This window comes from Pleurodeles waltl, chromosome 5, assembly GCF_031143425.1.
Source record: "Pleurodeles waltl isolate 20211129_DDA chromosome 5, aPleWal1.hap1.20221129, whole genome shotgun sequence".
NCBI classification, from domain to species: Eukaryota; Metazoa; Chordata; class Amphibia; order Caudata; family Salamandridae; genus Pleurodeles; species Pleurodeles waltl.
Window position 1 is genome coordinate 597,943,799 of NC_090444.1, and position 22,625 is coordinate 597,966,423.

A 22,625-nucleotide genomic window follows, 5' to 3' on the forward strand; every position below is an offset into this window, starting at 1 on the left:
ATCTTGGATTTCCCTAGGTCTCTACTTTTCAGAAATGCACAGGTCTGGTAGGTTTCCGTAGGTGCCGGCTGAGCTAGAGGCCAAAATCTACAGGTAGGCACTTTGCAAAAAACACCTCTGTTTTCTTTCAAAAAATGTGATGTGTGCACGTTGCGTTTTGGGGCATTTCCTGTCGCGGGCGCTAGGCCTTCCCACACAAGTGAGGTATTGTTTTTATCGGGAGACTTGGGGGAACGATGGGTGGAAGGAAATTTGTGGCTCCTCTCTGATTCCAGAACATTCTGTCACCAAAATGTGAGGAAAATTAGTTTTTTTTTCCGCACATTTTGATGTTTGCAAAGGATTCTGCGTAACATAACCTGGTCAGAGCCCCGCAAGCCACCCCATCTTGGATTCCCCTAGGTCTCTAGTTTTCAGAAATGCACAGGATTGGTAGGTTTCCCTTGGTGCCGGCTGAGCTAGAGGCCAAAATCTACAGGTAGTCACTTTGCAAAAAACACCTCTGTTTTCTTTCAAAAAATGTTATGTGTGCACGTTGCGTTTTGGGGCATTTCCTGTCGCGGGCGCTAGGCCTACCCACACCAGTGAGGTATCATTTTTATCGGGAGACTTGGGGGAACGCTGGGTGGAAGGAAATTTGTGGCTCTTCTCTGATTCCATAACTTTCTGTCACCAAAATGTGAGGAAAATGTGTTTTTTTAGCCAAAGTTTGAGGTTTGCAAAGGATTCTGTGTAACAGAACCTGGTCAGAGCCCCACAAGTCACCCCATCTTGGATTCCCCTAGGTCTCTAGTTTTCAGAAATGCACAGGTTTGGTAGGTTTCCCTAGGTGCCGGCTGAGCTGGAGGCCAAAATCTACAGGTAGGCACTTTGCAAAAAACAGCTCTGTTTTCTTTCAAAAAATGTTATGTGTGCATTTTGCGTTTTCGGGCACTTCCTGTCGCGGGCGCTAGGCCTACCCACACAAGTGAGGTATCATTTTCATCGGGAGACTTGGGGGGGACGCTGGGTGGAAAGAAATTTGTGGCTTCTCTCTGATTCCAGAACTTTCTGTCACCAAATTTGAGGAAAATGTGTTTTTTTGGCAACATTTTGAGGTTTGCAAAGGATTCTGTGTAACAGAACCTGGTCAGAGCCCCACAAGTCACCCCATCTTGGATTCCCCTAGGTCTCTAGTTTTCAGAAATGCACAGGTTTGGTAGGTTTCCCTAGGTGCCGGCTGAGCTAGAGGCCAAAATCTACAGGTAGGCACTTTGCAAAAAACACCTCTGTTTTCTTTAAAAAAATGTGATTTGTGCACGTTGTGTTGTGGGGCATTTCCTGTCGTGGGCGCTTGGCCTACCCACACAAGTGAGGTATCATTTTTATCGGGAGACTTGGGGGAACGCTGGGTGGAAGGAAAGTTGTGGCTCCTCTCTGATTCCATAACTTTCTGTCACCAAAATGTGAGGAAAATGTGTTTTTTTAGCCAAATTTTGAGGTTTGCAAAGGATTCTGGGTAACAGAACCTGGTCAGAGCCCCACAAGTCACCCCATCTTGGATTCCCCTAGGTCTCTAGTTTTCAGAAATGCACAGGTTTGGTAGGTTTCCCTAGGTTCGGCTGAGCTAGAGGCCAAAATCTACAGGTAGGCACTTTGCAAAAAACACCTCTGTTTTCTTTAAAAAAATGTGATGTGTGCATGTTGCGTTTTGGGGCACTTCCTGTCGCGGGCGCTAGGCCTACCCACACAAGTGAGGTATCATTTTTATCGGGAGACTTGGGGGGACGCTGGGTGGAAGGAAATTTGTGGCTCCTCTCTGATTCCAGAACTTTCTGTTACCAAATTTGAGGAAAATGTGTTTTTGTGGCACAATTTTGAGGTTTGCAAAGGATTCTGTGTAACAGAACCTGGTCAGAGCCCCACAAGTCACCCCATCTTGGATTCCCCTAGGTCTCTAGTTTTCAGAAATGTACAGGTTTGGTAGGTTTCCCTAGGTGCCGGCTGAGCTAGAGGCCAAAATCTACAGGTAGGCACTTTGCAAAAAACAGCTCTGCTTTCTTTCAAAAAATGTTATGTGTGCATTTTGCGTTTTCGGGCACTTCCTGTCGCGGGCGCTAGGCCTACCCACACAAGTGAGGTATCATTTTAATCGGGAGACTTGGGGGGACGCTGGGTGGAAAGAAATTTGTGGCTTCTCTCTGATTCCAGAACTTTCTGTCACCAAATTTGAGGAAAATGTGTTTTTTTGGCAACATTTTGAGGTTTGCAAAGGATTCTGTGTAACAGAACCTGGTCAGAGCCCCACAAGTCACCCCATCTTGGATTCCCCTAGGTCTCTAGTTTTCAGAAATGCACAGGTTTGGTAGGTTTCCCTAGGTGCCAGCTGAGCTAGAGGCCAAAATCTACAGGTAGGCACTTTGCAAAAAACACCTCTGTTTTCTTTAAAAAAATGTGATTTGTGCACGTTGTGTTTTGGGGCATTTCCTGTCGCGGGCGCTTGGCCTACCCACACAAGTGAGGTATCATTTTTATCGGGAGACTTGGGGGAACGCTGGGTGGAAGGAAATTTGTGGCTCCTCTCTGATTCCATAACTTTCTGTCACCAAAATGTGAGGAAAATGTGTTTTTTTAGCCAAATTTTGAGGTTTGCGAAGGATTCTGGGTAACAGAACCTGGTCAGAGCCCCACAAGTCACCCCATCTTGGATTCCCCTAGGTCTCTAGTTTTCAGAAATGCACAGGTTTGGTAGGTTTCCCTAGGTTCGGCTGAGCTAGAGGCCAAAATCTACAGGTAGGCACTTTGCAAAAAACACCTCTGTTTTCTTTAAAAAAATGTGATGTGTGCATGTTGCGTTTTGGGGCACTTCCTGTCGCGGGCGCTAGGCCTACCCACACAAGTGAGGTATCATTTTTATCGGGAGACTTGGGGGGACGCTGGGTGGAAGGAAATTTGTGGCTCCTCTCTGATTCCAGAACTTTCTGTCACCAAAATGTGAGGAAAATTTGTTTTTTTCTCCAAATTTTGAGGTTTGCAAAGGATTCTGGGTAACAGAACCTGGCCAGAGCCCCACAAGTCACCCCATCTTGGATTTCCCTAGGTCTCTACTTTTCAGAAATGCACAGGTCTGGTAGGTTTCCGTAGGTGCCGGCTGAGCTAGAGGCCAAAATCTACAGGTAGGCACTTTGCAAAAAACACCTCTGTTTTCTTTCAAAAAATGTGATGTGTGCACGTTGCGTTTTGGGGCATTTCCTGTCGCGGGCGCTAGGCCTTCCCACACAAGTGAGGTATTGTTTTTATCGGGAGACTTGCGGGAACGATGGGTGGAAGGAAATTTGTGGCTCCTCTCTGATTCCAGGACATTCTGTCACCAAAATGTGAGGAAAATTTGTTTTTTTTTCGCACATTTTGATGTTTGCAAAGGATTCTGCGTAACATAACCTGGTCAGAGCCCCGCAAGCCACCCCATCTTGGATTCCCCTAGGTCTCTAGTTTTCAGAAATGCACAGGATTGGTAGGTTTCCCTAGGTGCCGGCTGAGCTAGAGGCCAAAATCTACAGGTAGGCACTTTGCAAAAAACACCTCTGTTTTCTTTCAAAAAATGTTATGTGTGCACGTTGCGTTTTGGGGCATTTCCTGTCGCGGGCGCTAGGCCTACCCACACCAGTGAGGTATCATTTTTATCGGGAGACTTGGGGGAACGCTGGGAGGAAGGAAATTTGTGGCTCTTCTCTGATTCCATAACTTTCTGTCTCCAAAATGTGAGGAAAATGTGTTTTTTTAGCCAAATTTTGAGGTTTTCAAAGGATTCTGTGTAACAGAACCTGGTCAGAGCCCCACAAGTCACCCCATCTTGGATTCCCCTAGGTCTCTAGTTTTCAGAAATGCACAAGTTTGGTAGGTTTCCCTAGGTGCCGGCTGAGCTGGAGGCCAAAATCTACAGGTAGGCACTTTGGAAAAAACAGCTCTGTTTTCTTTCAAAAAATGTTATGTGTGCATTTTGCGTTTTCGGGCACTTCCTGTCGCGGGCGCTAGGCCTACCCACACAAGTGAGGTATCATTTTCATCGGGAGACTTGGGGGGACGCTGGGTGGAAAGAAATTTGTGGCTTCTCTCTGATACCAGAACTTTCTGTCACCAAATTTGAGGAAAATGTGTTTTTTTGGCAACATTTTGAGGTTTGCAAAGGATTCTGTGTGACAGAACCTGGTCAGAGCCCCACAAGTCACCCCATCTTGGATTCCCCTAGGTCTCTAGTTTTCAGAAATGCACAGGTTTGGTAGGTTTCCCTAGGTGCCGGCTGAGCTAGAGGCCAAAATCTACAGGTAGGCACTTTGCAAAAAACACCTCTGTTTTCTTTAAAAAAATGTGATTTGTGCACGTTGTGTTGTGGGGCATTTCCTGTCGCGGGCGCTTGGCCTACCCACACAAGTGAGGTATCATTTTTATCGGGAGACTTGGGGGGACGCTGGGTGGAAAGAAATTTGTGGCTTCTCTCTGATTCCAGAACTTTCTGTCACCAAATTTGAGGAAAATGTGTTTTTTTGGCAACATTTTGAGGTTTGCAAAGGATTCTGTGTAACAGAACCTGGTCAGAGCCCCACAAGTCACCCCATCTTGGATTCCCCTAGGTCTCTAGTTTTCAGAAATGCACAGGTTTGGTAGGTTTCCCTAGGTGCCGGCTGAGCTAGAGGCCAAAATCTACAGGTAGGCACTTTGCAAAAAACAGCTCTGTTTTCTTTCAAAAAATGTTATGTGTGCATTTGGCGTTTTCGGGCACTTCCTGTCGCGGGCGCTAGGCCTACCCACACAAGGGAGGTATCATTTTTATCGGGAGACTTGGGGGGACGCTGGGTGGAAAGAAATTTGTGGCTTCTCTCTGATTCCAGAACTTTCTGTCACCAAATTTGAGGAAAATGTGTTTTTTTGGCAACATTTTGAGGTTTGCAAAGGATTCTGTGTAACAGAACCTGGTCAGAGCCCCACAAGTCACCCCATCTTGGATTCCCCTAGGTCTCTAGTTTTCAGAAATGCACAGGTTTGGTAGGTTTCCCCAGGTGCCGGCTGAGCTAGAGGCCAAAATCTACAGGTAGGCACTTTGCAAAAAACAGCTCTGTTTTCTTTCAAAAAATGTTATGTGTGCATTTTGCGTTTTCGGGCACTTCCTGTCGCGGGCGCTAGGCCTACCCACACAAGGGAGGTATCATTTTTATCGGGAGACTTGGGGGGACGCTGGGTGGAAAGAAATTTGTGGCTTCTCTCTGATTCCAGAACTTTCTGTCACCAAATTTGAGGAAAATGTGTTTTTTTGGCAACATTTTGAGGTTTGCAAAGGATTCTGTGTAACAGAACCTGGTCAGAGCCCCACAAGTCACCCCATCTTGGATTCCCCTAGGTCTCTAGTTTTCAGAAATGCACAGGTTTGGTAGTTTTCCCTAGGTGCCAGCTGAGCTAGAGGCCAAAATCTACAGGTAGGCACTTTGCAAAAAACACCTCTGTTTTCTTTAAAAAAATGTGATTTGTGCACGTTGTGTTTTGGGGCATTTCCTGTCGCGGGCGCTTGGCCTACCCACACAAGTGAGGTATAATTTTTATCGGGAGACTTGGGGGAACGCTGGGTGGAAGGAAATTTGTGGCTCCTCTCTGATTCCATAACTTTCTGTCACCAAAATGTGAGGAAAATGTGTTTTTTTAGCCAAATTTTGAGGTTTGCAAAGGATTCTGGGTAACAGAACCTGGTCAGAGCCCCACAAGTCACCCCATCTTGGATTCCCCTAGGTCTCTAGTTTTCAGAAATGCACAGGTTTGGTAGGTTTCCCTAGGTTCGGCTGAGCTAGAGGCCAAAATCTACAGGTAGGCACTTTGCAAAAAACACCTCTGTTTTCTTTAAAAAAATGTGATGTGTGCATGTTGCATTTTGGGGCACTTCCTGTCGCGGGCGCTAGGCCTACCCACACAAGTGAGGTATCATTTTTATCGGGAGACTTAGGGGGACGCTGGGTGGAAGGAAATTTGTGGCTCCTCTCTGATTCCAGAACTTTCTGTCACCAAATTTGAGGAAAATGTGTTTTTTTGGCAAAATTTTGAGGTTTGCGAAGGATTCTGTGTAACAGAACCTGGTCAGAGCCCCGCAAGTCACCCCATTTTGGATTCCCCTAGGTCTCTAGTTTTCAGAAATGCACAGGTTTGGTAGGTTTTCCTAGGTGCCGGCTGAGCTAGAGGCCAAATTCTACAGGTAGGCACTTTGCAAAAAACAGCTCTGTTTTCTTTCAAAAAATGTTATGTGTGCATTTTGCGTTTTCAGGCACTTCCTGTCGCGGGCGCTAGGCCTACCCACACAAGTGAGGTATCATTTTTATCGGGAGACTTGGGGGGACGCTGGGTGGAAAGAAATTTGTGGCTTCTCTCTGATTCCAGAACTTTCTGTCACCAAATTTGAGGAAAATGTGTTTTTTTGGAAACATTTTGAGGTTTGCAAAGGATTCTGTGTAACAGAACCTGGTCAGAGCCCCACAAGTCACCCCATCTTGGATTCCCCTAGGTCTCTAGTTTTCAGAAATGCACAGGTTTGGTAGGTTTCCCTAGGTGCCGGCTGAGCTAGAGGCCAAAATCTACAGGTAGGCACTTTGCAAAAAACACCTCTGTTTTCTTTAAAAAAATGTGATTTGTGCACGTTGTGTTTTGGGGCATTTCCTGTCGCGGGCGCTTGGCCTACCCACACAAGTGAGGTATCATTTTTATCGGGAGACTTGGGGGAACGCTAGGTGGAAGGAAATTTGTGGCTCCTCTCTGATTCCATAACTTTCTGTCACCAAAATGTGAGGAAAATGTGTTTTTTTAGCCACATTTTTTAGGTTTGCAAAGGATTCTGGGTAACAGAACCTGGTCAGAGCCCCACAAGTCACCCCATCTTGGATTCCCCTAGGTCTCTAGTTTTCAGAAATGCAGAGGTTTGGGAGGTTTCCCTAGGTTCGGCTGAGCTAGAGGCCAAAATCTACAGGTAGGCACTTTGCAAAAAACACCTCTGTTTTCGTCAAAAAAATGTGATGTGTGCATGTTGCGTTTTGGGGCACTTCCTGTCGCGGGCGCTAGGCCTACCCACACAAGTGAGGTATCATTTTTATCGGGAGACTTGGGGGGACGCTGGGTGGAAAGAAATTTGTGGCTTCTCTCTGATTCCAGAACTTTCTGTCACCAAATTTGAGGAAAATGTGTTTTTTTGGAAACATTTTGAGGTTTGCAAAGGATTCTGTGTAACAGAACCTGGTCAGAGCCCCACAAGTCACCCCATCTTGGATTCCCCTAGGTCTCTAGTTTTCAGAAATACACAGGTTTGGTAGGTTTTCCTAGGTGCCGGCTGAGCTAGAGGCCAAAATCTACAGGTAGGCACTTTGCAAAAAACACCTCTGTTTTCTTTAAAAAAATGTGATTTGTGCACATTGTGTTTTGGGGCATTTCCTGTCGCGGGCGCTTGGCCTACCCACACAAGTGAGGTATCATTTTTATCGGGAGACTTGGGGGAACGCTGGGTGGAAGGAAATTTGTGGCTCCTCTCTGATTCCAGAACTTTCTGTGACCAAAATGTGAGGAAAATTTGTTTTTTTCTCCAAATTTTGAGGTTTGCAAAGGATTCTGGGTAACAGAACCTGGCCAGAGCCCCACAAGTCATCCCATCTTGGATTTCCCTAGGTCTCTACTTTTCAGAAATGCACAGGTCTTGTAGGTTTCCGTAGGTGCCGGCTGAGCTAGAGGCCAAAATCTACAGGTAGGCACTTTGCAAAAAACACCTCTGTTTTCTTTCAAAAAATGTGATGTGTGCACGTTGCGTTTTGGGGCATTTCCTGTCGCGGGCGCTATGCCTTCCCACACAAGTGAGGTATTGTTTTTATCGGGAGACTTGGGGGAACGATGGGTGGAAGGAAATTTGTGGCTCCTCTCTGATTCCAGAACATTGTGTCACCAAAATGTGAGGAAAATTTGTTTATTTTTCCGCACATTTTGATGTTTGCAAAGGATTCTGCGTAACATAACCTGGTCAGAGCCCCGCAAGCCACCCCATCTTGGATTCCCCTAGGTCTCTAGTTTTCAGAAATGCACAGGATTGGTAGGTTTCCCTAGGTGCCGGCTGAGCTAGAGGCCAAAATCTACAGGTAGGCATTTTGCAAAAAACAGCTCTGTTTTCTTTCAAAAAATGTTATGTGTGCACGTTGCGTTTTGGGGCATTTCCTGTCGCGGGCGCTAGGCCTACCCACACCAGTGAGGTATCATTTTTATCGGGAGACTTGGGGGAACGCTTGGTGGAAGGAAATTTTTGGCTCCTCTCTGATTCCATAACTTTCTGTCACCAAAATGTGAGGAAAATGTGTTTTTTTAGCCAAATTTTGAGGTTTGCAAAGGATTCTGGGTAACAGAACCTGGTCAGAGCCCCACAAGTCACCCCATCTTGGATTCCCCTAGGTCTCTAGTTTTCAGAAATGCACAGGTTTGGTAGGTTTCCCTAGGTTCGGCTGAGCTAGAGGCCAAAATCTACAGGTAGGCTCTTTGCAAAAAACACCTCTGTTTTCTTTAAAAAAATGTGATGTGTGCATGTTGCGTTTTGGGCACTTCCTGTCGCGGGCGCTAGGCCTACCCACACAAGTGAGGTATCATTTTTATCGGGAGACTTGGGGGGACGCTGGGTGGAAGGAAATTTGTGGCTCCTCTCTGATTCCAGAACTTTCTGTCACCAAATTTGAGGAAAATGTGTTTTTTTGGCAAAATTTTGAGGTTTGCAAAGGATTCTGTGTAACAGAACCTGGTCAGAGCCCCGCAAGTCACCCCATCTTGGATTCCCCTAGGTCTCTAGTTTTCAGAAATGCACAGGTTTGGTTGGTTTCCCTAGGTGCCGCCTGAGCTAGAGGCCAAAATCTACAGGAAGGCACTTTGCAAAAAACAGCTCTGTTTTCTTTCAAAAAATGTTATGTGTGCATTTTGCGTTTTCGGGCACTTCCTGTCGCGGGCGCTAGGCCTACCCACACAAGTGAGGTATCATTTTTATCGGGAGACTTGGGGGGACGCTGGGTGGAAAGAAATTTGTGGCTTCTCTCTGATTCCAGAACTTTCTGTCACCAAATTTGAGGAAAATGTGTTTTTTTGGCAACATTTTGAGGTTTGCAAAGGATTCTGTGTAACAGAACCTGGTCAGAGCCCCACAAGTCACCCCATCTTGGATTCCCCTAGGTCTCTAGTTTTCAGAAATGCACAGGTTTGGTAGGTTTCCCTAGGTGCCGGCTGAGCTAGAGGCCAAAATCTACAGGTAGGCTCTTTGCAAAAAACACCTCTGTTTTCTTTAAAAAAATGTGATTTGTGCACGTTGTGTTTTGGGGCATTTCCTGTCGCGGGCGCTTGGCCTTCCCACACAAGTGAGGTATCATTTTTATCGGGAGACTTGGGGGAACGCTGGGTGGAAGGAAATTTGTGGCTCCTCTCTGATTCCATAACTTTCTGTCACCAAAATGTGATGAAAATGTGTTTTTTTAGCCAAATTTTTTAGGTTTGCAAAGGATTCTGGGTAACAGAACCTGGTCAGAGCCCCACAAGTCACCCCATCTTGGATTCCCCTAGGTCTCTAGTTTTCAGAAATGCACAGGTTTGGTAGGTTTCCCTAGGTTCGGCTGAGCTAGAGGCCAAAATCTACAGGTAGGCACTTTGCAAAAAACACCTCTGTTTTCGTCAAAAAAATGTGATGTGTGCATGTTGCGTTTTGGGGCACTTCCTTTCGCGGGCGCTAGGCCTACCCACACAAGTGAGGTATCATTTTTATCGGGAGACTTGGGGGGACGCTGGGTGGAAGGAAATTTGTGGCTCCTCTCTGATTCCAGAACTTTCTGTCACCAAAATGTGAGGAAAATTTGTTTTTTTTTCCAAATTTTGAGGTTTGCAAAGGATTCTGGGTAACAGAACCTGGCCAGAGCCCCACAAGTCACCCCATCTTGAATTTACCTAGGTCTCTACTTTTCAGAAATGCACAGGTCTTGTAGGTTTCCGTAGGTGCCGGCTGAGCTAGAGGCCAAAATCTACAGGTAGGCACTTTGCAAAAAACACCTCTGTTTTCTTTCAAAAAATGTGATGTGTGCACGTTGCGTTTTGGGGCATTTCCTGTCGCGGGCGCTATGCCTTCCCACACAAGTGAGGTATTGTTTTTATCGGGAGACTTGGGGGAACGATGGGTGGAAGGAAATTTGTGGCTCCTCTCTGATTCCAGAACATTCTGTCACCAAAATGTGAGGAACATTTGTTTATTTTTCCGCACATTTTGATGTTTGCAAAGGATTCTGCGTAACATAACCTGGTCAGAGCCCCGCAAGCCACCCCATCTTGGATTCCCCTAGGTCTCTAGTTTTCAGAAATGCACAGGATTGGTAGGTTTCCCTAGGTGCCGGCTGAGCTAGAGGCCAAAATCTACAGGTAGGCATTTTGCAAAAAACACCTCTGTTTTCTTTAAAAAAATGTTATGTGTGCACGTTGCGTTTTGGGGCATTTCCTGTCGCGGGCGCTAGGCCTACCCACACCAGTGAGGTATCATTTTTATCGGGAGACTTGGGGGAACGCTTGGTGGAAGGAAATTTTTGGCTCCTCTCTGATTCCATAACTTTCTGTCACCAAAATGTGAGGAAAATGTGTTTTTTTAGCCAAATTTTGAGATTTGCAAAAGATTCTGGGTAACAGAACCTGGTCAGAGCCCCACAAGTCACCCCATCTTGGATTCCCCTAGGTCTCTAGTTTTCAGAAATGCACAGGTTTGGTAGGTTTCCCTAGGTTCGGCTGAGCTAGAGGCCAAAATCTACAGGTAGGCTCTTTGCAAAAAACACCTCTGTTTTCTTTAAAAAAATGTGATGTGTGCATGTTGCGTTTTGGGCACTTCCTGTCGCGGGCGCTAGGCCTACCCACACAAGTGAGGTATCATTTTTATCGGGAGACTTGGGGGGACGCTGGGTGGAAGGAAATTTGTGGCTCCTCTCTGATTCCAGAACTTTCTGTCACCAAATTTGAGGAAAATGTGTTTTTTTGGCAAAATTTTGAGGTTTGCAACGGATTCTGTGTAACAGAACCTGGTCAGAGCCCCGCAAGTCACCCCATCTTGGATTCCCCTAGGTCTCTAGTTTTCAGAAATGCACAGGTTTGGTTGGTTTCCCTAGGTGCCGCCTGAGATAGAGGCCAAAATCTACAGGAAGGCACTTTGCAAAAAACAGCTCTGTTTTCTTTCAAAAAATGTTATGTGTGCATTTTGCGTTTTCGGGCACTTCCTGTCGCGGGCGCTAGGCCTACCCACACAAGTGAGGTATCATTTTTATCGGGAGACTTGGGGGGACGCTGGGTGGAAAGAAATTTGTGGCTTCTCTCTGATTCCAGAACTTTCTGTCACCAAATTTGAGGAAAATGTGTTTTTTTGGCAACATTTTGAGGTTTGCAAAGGATTCTGTGTAACAGAACCTGGTCAGAGCCCCACAAGTCACCCCATCTTGGATTCCCCTAGGTCTCTAGTTTTCAGAAATGCACAGGTTTGGTAGGTTTCCCTAGGTGCCGGCTGAGCTAGAGGCCAAAATCTACAGGTAGGCTCTTTGCAAAAAACACCTCTGTTTTCTTTAAAAAAATGTGATTTGTGCACGTTGTGTTTTGGGGCATTTCCTGTCGCGGGCGCTTGGCCTACCCACACAAGTGAGGTATCATTTTTATCGGGAGACTTGGGGGAACGCTGGGTGGAAGGAAATTTGTGGCTCCTCTCTGATTCCATAACTTTCTGTCACCAAAATGTGAGGAAAATGTGTTTTTTTAGCCAAATTTTTTAGGTTTGCAAAGGATTCTGGGTAACAGAACCTGGTCAGAGCCCCACAAGTCACCCCATCTTGGATTCCCCTAGGTCTCTAGTTTTCAGAAATGCACAGGTTTGGTAGGTTTCCCTAGGTTCGGCTGAGCTAGAGGCCAAAATCTACAGGTAGGCACTTTGCAAAAAACACCTCTGTTTTCGTCAAAAAAATGTGATGTGTGCATGTTGCGTTTTGGGGCACTTCCTTTCGCGGGTGCTAGGCCTACCCACACAAGTGAGGTATCATTTTTATCGGGAGACTTGGGGGGACGCTGGGTGGAAGGAAATTTGTGGCTCCTCTCTGATTCCAGAACTTTCTGTCACCAAAATGTGAGGAAAATTTGTTTTTTTTTCCAAATTTTGAGGTTTGCAAAGGATTCTGGGTAACAGAACCTGGCCAGAGCCCCACAAGTCACCCCATCTTGAATTTACCTAGGTCTCTAGTTTTCAGAAATGCACAGGTTTGGTAGGTTTCCCTAGGTGCCGGCTGAGCTAGAGGCCAAAATCTACAGGTAGGCACTTTGCAAAAAACACCTCTGTTTTCTTTAAAAAAATGTGAGGTGTGCACGTTGCGTTTTGGGGCATTTCCTGTCGCGGGCGCTAGGCCTTCCCACACAAGTGAGGTATTGTTTTTATCGGGAGACTTGGGGGAACGATGGGTGGAAGGAAATTTGTGGCTCCTCTCTGATTCCAGAACATTCTGTCACCAAAATGTGAGGAACATTTGTTTTTTTTTCCGCACATTTTGATGTTTGCAAAGGATTCTGCGTAACATAACCTGGTCAGAGCCCCGCAAGCCACCCCATCTTGGATTCCCCTAGGTCTCTAGTTTTCAGAAATGCACAGGATTGGTAGGTTTCCCTAGGTGCCGGCTGAGCTAGAGGCCAAAATCTACAGGTAGGCACTTTGCAAAAAACACCTCTGTTTTCTTTAAAAAAATGTGATGTGAGCATGTTGCGTTTTGGGGCACTTCCTGTCGCGGGCGCTAGGCCTACCCACACAAGTGAGGTATCATTTTTATCGGGAGACTTGGGGGGACGCTGGGTGGAAGGACATTTGTGGCTCCTCTCTGATTCCAGAACTTTCTGTCACCAAATTTGAGGAAAATGTGTTTTTTTGGCAAAATTTTGAGGTTTGCAAAGGATTCTGTGTAACAGAACCTGGTCAGAGCCCCGCAAGTCACCCCATCTTGGATTCCCCTAGGTCTCTAGTTTTCAGAAATGCACAGGTTTGGTAGGTTTCCCTAGGTGCCGGCTGAGCTAGAGGCCAAAATCTACAGGTAGGCACTTTGCAAAAAACAGCTCTGTTTTCTTTCAAAAAATGTTATGTGTGCATTTTGAGTTTTCGGGCACTTCCTGTCGCAGGCGCTAGGCCTACCCACACAAGTGAGGTATCATTTTTATCGGGAGACTTGGGGGGACGCTGGGTGGAAAGAAATTTGTGGTTTCTCTCTGATTCCAGAACTTTCTGTCACCAAATTTGAGGAAAATGTGTTTTTTTGGCAACATTTTGAGGTTTGCAAAGTATTCTGTGTAACAGAACCTGGTCAGAGCCCCACAAGTCACCCCATCTTGGATTCCCCTAGGTCTCTAGTTTTCAGAAATGCACAGGTTTGGTAGGTTTCCCTAGGTGCCGGCTGAGCTAGAGTCCAAAATCTACAGGTAGGCACTTTGCAAAAAACAGCTCTGTTTTCTTTCAAAAAATGTTATGTGTGCACGTTGTGTTTTGGGGCATTTCCTGTCACGGGCGCTAGGCCTACCCACACCAGTGAGGTATCATTTTTATCGGGAGACTTGGGGGAACGCTGGGTGGAAGGAAATTTGTGGCTCCTCTCTGATTCCATAACTTTCTGTCACCAAAATGTGAGGAAAATGTGTTTTTATAGCCAAATTTTGAGGTTTGCAAAGGATTCTGGGTAACAGAACCTGGTCAGAGCCCCACAAGTCACCCCATCTTGGATTCCCCTAGGTCTCTAGTTTTCAGAAATGCACAGGTTTGGTAGGATTCCCTAGGTGCGGCTGAGCTAGAGGCCAAAATCTACAGGTAGGCACTTTGCAAAAAACACCTCTGTTTTCGTCAAAAAAATGTGATGTGTGCATGTTGCGTTTTGGGGCACTTCCTGTCGCGGGCGCTAGGCCTACCCACACAAGTGAGGTATCATTTTTATCGGGAGACTTGGGGGGACGCTGGGTGGAAAGAAATTTGTGGCTTCTCTCTGATTCCAGAACTTTCTGTCACCAAATTTGAGGAAAATGTGTTTTTTTGGCAACATTTTGAGGTTTGCAAAGGATTCTGTGTAACAGAACCTGGTCAGAGCCCCACAAGTCACCCCATCTTGGATTCCCCTAGGTCTCTAGTTTTCAGAAATGCACAGGTTTGGTAGGTTTCCCTAGGTGCCGGCTGAGCTAGAGGCCAAAATCTACAGGTAGGCACTTTGCAAAAAACACCTCTGTTTTCTTTAAAGAAATGTGATTTGTGCACGTTGTGTTTTGGGGCATTTCCTGTCGCGGGCGCTTGGCCTACCCACACAAGTGAGGTATCATTTTTATCGGGAGACTTGGGGGAACGCTGGGTGGAAGGAAATTTGTGGCTCCTCTCTGATTCCATAACTTTCTGTCACCAAAATGTGAGGAAAATGTGTTTTTTTAGCCAAATTTTTTAGGTTTGCAAAGGATTCTGGGTAACAGAACCTGGTCTTAGCCCCACAAGTCACCCCATCTTGGATTCCCCTAGGTCTCTAGTTTTCAGAAATGCACATGTTTGGTAGGTTTCCCTAGGTTCGGCTGAGCTAGAGGCCAAAATCTACAGGTAGGCACTTTGCAAAAAACACCTCTGTTTTCGTCAAAAAAATGTGATGTGTGCATGTTGCGTTTTGGGGCACTTCCTGTGGCGGGCGCTAGGCCTACCCACACAAGTGAGGTATCATTTTTATCGGGAGACTTGGGGGGACGCTGGGTGGAAGGAAATTTGTGGCTCCTCTCTGATTCCAGAACTTTCTGTCACCAAAATGTGAGGAAAATTTGTTTTTTTCTCCAAATTTTGAGGTTTGCAAAGGATTCTGGGTAACAGAACCTGGCCAGAGCCCCACAAGTCACCCCATCTTGAATTTCCCCAGGTCTCTAGTTTTCAGAAATGCACAGGTTTGGTAGGTTTCCCTAGGTCCCGGCTGATCTAGAGGCCAAAATCTACAGGTAGGCACTTTGCAAAAAACACCTCTGTTTTCTTTAACAAAATGTGATTTGTACACGTTGTGTTTTGGGGCATTTCCTGTCGCGGGCGCTAGGCCTACCCACACAAGTGAGGTATCATTTTTATCGGTAGACTTGGGGGGACGCTGGGTGGAAATAAATTTGTGGCTTCTCTCTGATTCCAGAACTTTCTGTCACCAAATTTGAGGAAAATGTTTTTTTTGGCAACATTTTGAGGTTTGCAAAGGATTCTGTGTAACAGAACCTGGTCAGAGCCCCACAAGTCACCCCATCTTGGATTCCCCTAGGTCTCTAGTTTTCAGAAATGCACAGGTTTGGTAGGTTTTCTTAGGTGCCGGCTGAGCTAGAGGCCAAAATCTACAGGTAGGCACTTTGCAAAAAACACCTCTGTTTTCTTTAAAAAAATGTGATTTGTGCACATTGTGTTTTGGGGCATTTCCTGTCGCGGGCGCTTGGCCTACCCACACAAGTGAGGTATCATTTTTATCGGGAGACTTGGGGGAACGCTGGGTGGAAGGAAATTTGTGGCTCCTCTCTGATTCCAGAACTTTCTGTCACCAAAATGTGAGGAAAATGTGTTTTTTTCTCAAAATTTTGAGGTTTGCAAAGGATTCTGGGTAACAGAACCTGGCCAGAGCCCCACAAGTCACCCCATCTTGGATTTCCCTAGGTCTCTACTTTTCAGAAATGCACAGGTCTTGTAGGTTTCCGTAGGTGCCGGCTGAGCTAGAGGCCAAAATCTACAGGTAGGCACTTTGCAAAAAACACCTCTGTTTTCTTTCAAAAAATGTGATGTGTGCACGTTGCGTTTTGGGGCATTTCCTGTCGCGGGCGCTATGCCTTCCCACACAAGTGAGGTATTGTTTTTATCGGGAGACTTGGGGGAACGATGGGTGGAAGGAAATTTGTGGCTCCTCTCTGATTCCAGAACATTCTGTCACCAAAATGTGAGGAAAATTTGTTTTTTTTTCCGCACATTTTGATGTTTGCAAAGGATTCTGCGTAACATAACCTGGTCAGAGCCCCGCAAGCCACCCCATCGTGGATTCCCCTAGGTCTCTAGTTTTCAGAAATGCACAGGATTGGTAGGTTTCCCTAGGTGCCGGCTGAGCTAGAGGCCAATATCTACAGGTAGGCATTTTGCAAAAAACAGCTCTGTTTTCTTTCAAAAAATGTTATGTGTGCACGTTGCGTTTTGGGGCATTTCCTGTCGCGGGCGCTAGGCCTACCCACATCAGTGAGGTATCATTTTTATCGGGAGACTTGGGGGAACGCTTGGTGGAAGGAAATTTTTGGCTCCTCTCTGATTCCATAACTTTCTGTCACCAAAATGTGAGGAAAATGTGTTTTTTTAGCCAAATTTTGAGGTTTGCAAAGGATTCTGGGTAACAGAACCTGGTCAGAGCCCCACAAGTCACCCCATCTTGGATTCCCCTAGGTCTCTAGTTTTCAGAAATGCACAGGTTTGGTAGGTTTCCCTAGGTGCCGGCTGAGCTAGAGGCCAAAATCTACAGGTAGGCTCTTTGCAAAAAACACCTCTGTTTTCTTTAAAAAAATGTGATTTGTGCACGTTGTGTTTTGGGGCATTTCCTGTCGCGGGCGCTTGGCCTACCCACACAAGTGAGGTATCATTTTTATCGGGAGACTTGGGGGAACGCTGGGTGGAAGGAAATTTGTGGCTCCTCTCTGATTCCATAACTTTCTGTCACCAAAATGTGAGGAAAATGTGTTTTTTTAGCCAAATTTTTTAGGTTTGCAAAGGATTCTGGGTAACAGAACCTGGTCAGAGCCCCACAAGTCACCCCATCTTGGATTCCCCTAGGTCTCTAGTTTTCAGAAATGCACAGGTTTGGTAGGTTTCCCTAGGTTCGGCTGAGCTAGAGGCCAAAATCTACAGGTAGGCACTTTGCAAAAAACACCTCTGTTTTCGTCAAAAAAATCTGATGTGTGCATGTTGCGTTTTGGGGCACTTCCTGTCGCGGGCGCTAGGCCTACCCACACAAGTGAGGTATCATTTTTATCGGGAGACTTGGGGGGACGCTGGGTGGAAGGAAATTTGTGGCTCCTCTCTGATTCCAGAACTTTCTGTAACCAAAATGTGAGGAAAATGTGTTTTTTTCTCCAAATTTTGAGGTTTGCAAAGGATTCTGGGTAACAGAACCTGGCCAGAGCCCCACAAGTCACCCCATATTGAATTTCCCTAGGTCTCTACTTTTCAGAAATGCACAGGTCTGGTAGGTTTCCGTAGGTGCCGGCTGAGCTAGAGGCCAAAATCTACAGGTAGGCACTTTCCAAAAAACACCTCTGTTTTTTTTCAAAAAATGTGATGTGTGCACGTTGCGTTTTGGGGCATTTCCTGTCGCGGGCGCTAGGCCTTCCCACACAAGTGAGGTATTGTTTTTATCGGGAGACTTGGGGGAACGATGGGTGGAAGGAAATTTGTGGCTCCTCTCTGATTCCAGAACATTCTGTCACCAAAATGTGAGGAACATTTGTTTTTTTTTCCGCACATTTTGATGTTTGCAAAGGATTCTGCGTAACATAACCTGGTCAGAGCCCCGCAAGCCACCCCATCTTGGATTCCCCTAGGTCTCTAGTTTTCAGAAATGCACAGGATTGGTAGGTTTCCCTAGGTGCCGGCTGAGCTAGAGGCCAAAATCTACAGGTAGGCACTTTGCAAAAAACAACTCTGTTTTCTTTAAAAAAATGTGATGTGTGCATGTTGCGTTTTGGGCACTTCCTGTTGCGGGCGCTAGGCCTACCCACACAAGTGAGGTATCATTTTTATCGGGAGACTTGGGGGGACGCTGGGTGGAAGGAAATTTGTGGCTCCTCTCTGATTCCAGAACTTTCTGTCACCAAATTTGAGGAAAATGTGTTTTTTTGGCAAAATTTTGAGGTTTGCAAAGGATTCTGTGTAACAGAACCTGGTCAGAGCCCCGCAAGTCACCCCATCTTGGATTCCCCTAGGTCTCTAGTTTTCAGAAATGCACAGGTTTGGTAGGTTTCCCTAGGTGCCGGCTGAGCTAGAGGCCAAAATCTACAGGTAGGCACTTTGCAAAAAACAGCTCTGTTTTCTTTCAAAAAATGTTATGTGTGCATTTTGAGTTTTCGGGCACTTCCTGTCACGGGCGCTAGGCCTACCCACACAAGTGAGGTATCATTTTTATCGGGAGACTTGGGGGGACGCTGGGTGGAAAGAAATTTGTGGTTTCTCTCTGATTCCAGAACTTTCTGTCACCAAATTTGAGGAAAATGTGTTTTTTTGGCAACATTTTGAGGTTTGCAAAGGATTCTGTGTAACAGAACCTGGTCAGAGCCCCACAAGTCACCCCATCTTGGATTCCCCTAGGTCTCTAGTTTTCAGAAATGCACAGGTTTGGTAGGTTTCCCTAGGTGCCGGCTGAGCTAGAGTCCAAAATCTACAGGTAGGCACTTTGCAAAAAACAGCTCTGTTTTCTTTCAAAAAATGTTATGTGTGCACGTTGTGTTTTGGGGCATTTCCTGTCGCGGGCGCTAGGCCTACCCACACCAGTGAGGTATCATTTTTATCGGGAGACTTGGGGGAACGCTGGGTGGAAGGAAATTTGTGGCTCCTCTCTGATTCCATAACTTTCTGTCACCAAAATGTGAGGAAAATGTGTTTTTTTAGCCAAATTTTGAGGTTTGCAAAGGATTCTGGGTAACAGAACCTGGTCAGAGCCCCACAAGTCACCCCATCTTGGATTCCCCTAGGTCTCTAGTTTTCAGAAATGCACAGGTTTGGTAGGTTTCCCTAGGTTCGGCTGAGCTAGAGGCCAAAATCTACAGGTAGGCACTTTGCAAAAAACACCTCTGTTTTCGTCAAAAAAATGTGATGTGTGCATGTTGCGTTTTGGGGCACCTCCTGTCGCGGGCGCTAGGCCTACCCACACAAGTGAGGTATCATTTTTATCGGGAGACTTGGGGTGACGCTGGGTGGAAGGAAATTTGTGGCTCCTCTCTGATTCCAGAACTTTCTTTCACCAAAATGTGAGGAAAATTTGTTTTTTTCTCCAAATTTTGAGGTTTGCAAAGGATTCTGGGTAACAGAACCTGGCCAGAGCCCCACAAGTCACCCCATCTTGAATTTCCCTAGGTCTCTACTTTTCAGAAATGCACAGGTCTGGTAGGTTTCCGTAGGTGCCGGCTGAGCTAGAGGCCAAAATCTACAGGTAGGCACTTTGCAAAAAACACCTCTGTTTTTTTTCAAAAAATGTGATGTGTGCACGTTGCGTTTTGGGGCACTTCCTGTCGTGGGCGCTAGGCCTACCCACACAAGTGAGGTATCATTTTCATCGGGAGACTTGGGGGGACGCTGGGTGGAAAGAAATTTGTGGCTTCTCTCTGATTCCAGAACTTTCTGTCACCAAATTTGAGGAAAATGTGTTTTTTTGGCAACATTTTGAGGTTTGCAAAGGATTCTGTGTAACAGAACCTGGTCAGAGCCCCACAAGTCACCCCATCTTAGATTCCCCTAGGTCTCTAGTTTTCAGAAATGCACAGGTTTGGTAGGTTTCCCTAGGTGCCGGCTGAGCTAGAGGCCAAAATCTACAGGTAGGCACTTTGCAAAAAACACCTCTGTTTTCTTTAAAAAAATGTGATTTGTGCACGTTGTGTTTTGGGGCATTTCCTGTCGCGGGCGCTTGGCCTACCCACACAAGTGAGGTATCATTTTTATCGGGAGACTTGGGGGAACGCTGGGTGGAAGGAAATTTGTGGCTCCTCTCTGATTCCATAACTTTCTGTCACCAAAATGTGAGGAAAATGTGTTTTTTTAGCCAAATTTTTTAGGTTTGCAAAGGATTCTGGGTAACAGAACCTGGTCAGAGCCCCACAAGTCACCCCATCTTGGATTCCCCTAGGTCTCTAGTTTTCAGAAATGCACAGGTTTGGTAGGTTTCCCTAGGTTCGGCTGAGCTAGAGGCCAAAATCTACAGGTAGGCACTTTGCAAAAAACACCTCTGTTTTCGTCAAAAAAATGTGATGTGTGCATGTTGCGTTTTGGGGCACTTCCTGTCGCGGGCGCTAGGCCTACCCACACAAGTGAGGTATCATTTTTATCGGGAGACTTGGGGTGACGCTGGGTGGAAGGAAATTTGTGGCTCCTCTCTGATTCCAGAACTTTCTGTCACCAAAATGTGAGGAAAATGTGTTTTTTTCTCCAAATTTTGAGGTTTGCAAAGGATTCTGGGTAACAGAACCTGGCCAGAGCCCCACAAGTCACCCCATCTTGAATTTCCCTAGGTCTCTACTTTTCAGAAATGCACAGGTCTGGTAGGTTTCCGTAGGTGCCGGCTGAGCTAGAGGCCAAAATCTACAGGTAGGCACTTTGCAAAAAACACCTCTGTTTTTTTTCAAAAAATGTGATGTGTGCACGTTGCGTTTTGGGGCATTTCCTGTCGCGGGCGCTAGGCCTTCCCACACAAGTGAGGTATTGTTTTTATCGGGAGACTTGGGGGAACGATGGGTGGAAGGAAATTTGTGGCTCCTCTCTGATTCCAGAACATTCTGTCACCAAAATGTGAGGAACGTTTGTTTTTTTTCCCGCACATTTTGATGTTTGCAAAGGATTCTGCGTAACATAACCTGGTCAGAGCCCCGCAAGCCACCCCATCTTGGATTCCCCTAGGTCTCTAGTTTTCAGAAATGCACAGGATTGGTAGGTTTCCCTAGGTGCCGGCTGAGCTAGAGGCCAAAATCTACAGGTAGGCACTTTGCAAAAAACACCTCTGTTTTCTTTCAAAAAATGTTATGTGTGCACGTTGCGTTTTGGGGCATTTCCTGTCGCGGGCGCTAGGCCTACCCACACCAGTGAGGTATCATTTTTATCGGGAGACTTGGGGGAACGCTGGGTGGAAGGAAATTTGTGGCTCTTCTCTGATTCCATAACTTTCTGTCACCAAAATGTGAGGAAAATGTGTTTTTTTAGCCAAATTTTGAGGTTTGCAAAGGATTCTGGGTAACAGAACCTGGTCAGAGCCCCACAAGTCACCCCATCTTGGATTCCCCTAGGTCTCTAGTTTTCAGAAATGCACAGGTTTGGTAGGTTTCCCTAGGTGCCGGCTGAGCTAGAGGCCAAAATCTACAGGTAGGCACTTTGCAAAAAACACCTCTGTTTTCTTTAAAAAAATGTGATGTGTGCATGTTGCGTTTTGGGGCACTTCCTGTCGTGGGCGCTAGGCCTACCCACACAAGTGAGGTATCATTTTTATCGGGAGACTTGGGGGACGCTGGGTGGAAGGAAATGTGTGGCTCCTCTCTGATTCCAGAACTTTCTGTCACCAAATTTGAGGAAAATTTGTTTTTTTGGCAAGATTTTGAGGTTTGCAAAGGATTCTGTGTAATAGAACCTGGTCAGAGCCCCACAAGTCACCCCATCTTGGATTCCCCTAGGTCTCTAGTTTTCCGAAATGCACAGGTTTGGTAGGTTTCCCTAGGTGCCGGCTGAGCTAGAGGCCAAAATCTACAGGTAGGCACTTTGCAAAAAACACCTCTGTTTTCTTTAAAAAAATGTGATTTGTGCACGTTGTGTTTTGGGGCATTTCCTTTCGCGAGCGCTTGGCCTACCCACACAAGTGAGGCATCATTTTTATCGGGAGACTTGGGGGAACGCTGGGTGGAAGGAAATTTGTGGCTCCTCTCTGATTCCAGAACTTTCTGTCACCAAAATGTGAGGAAAATTTGTTTTTTTCTCCAAATTTTGAGGTTTGCAAAGGATTCTGGGTAACAGAATCTGGTCAGAGACCCACAAGTCACCCCATCTTGGATTCCCCTAGGTCTCTTGTTTTCAGAAATGCACAGGTTTGGTAGGTTTCCCTAGGTGCCGGCTGAGCTAGAGGCCAAAATCTACAGGTAGGCACTTTGCAAAAAACAGCTCTGTTTTCTTTCAAAAAATGTTATGTGTGCATTTTGCGTTTTCGGGCACTTCCTGTCGCGGGCGCTAGGCCTACCCACACAAGTGAGGTATCATTTTTATCGGGAGACTTGGGGGGACACTGGGTGGAAAGAAATTTGTGGCTTCTCTCTGATTCCAGAACTTTCTGTCACCAAATTTGAGGAAAATGTGTTTTTTTGGCAACATTTTGAGGTTTGCAAAGGATTCTGTGTAACAGAACCTGGTCAGAGCCCCACAAGTCACCCCATCTTAGATTCCCCTAGGTCTCTAGTTTTCAGAAATGTACAGGTTTGGTAGGTTTCCCTAGGTGCCGGCTGAGCTAGAGGCCAAAATCTACAAGTAGGCACTTTGCAAAAAACACCTCTGTTTTCTTTAAAAAAATTTGATTTGTGCACGTTGTGTTTTGGGGCATTTCCTGTCGTGGGCGCTTGGCCTACCCACACAAGTGAGGTATCATTTTTATCGGGAGACTTGGGGGAACGCTGGGTGGAAGGACATTTGTGGCTCCTCTCTGATTCCAGAACTTTCTGTCACCAAAATGTGAGGAAAATGTGTTTTTTTCTCCAAATTTTGAGGTTTGCAAAGGATTTTGGGTAACAGAACCTGGCCAGAGCCCCACAAGTCACCCCATCTTGGATTTCCCTAGGTCTCTACTTTTCAGAAATGCACAGGTCTG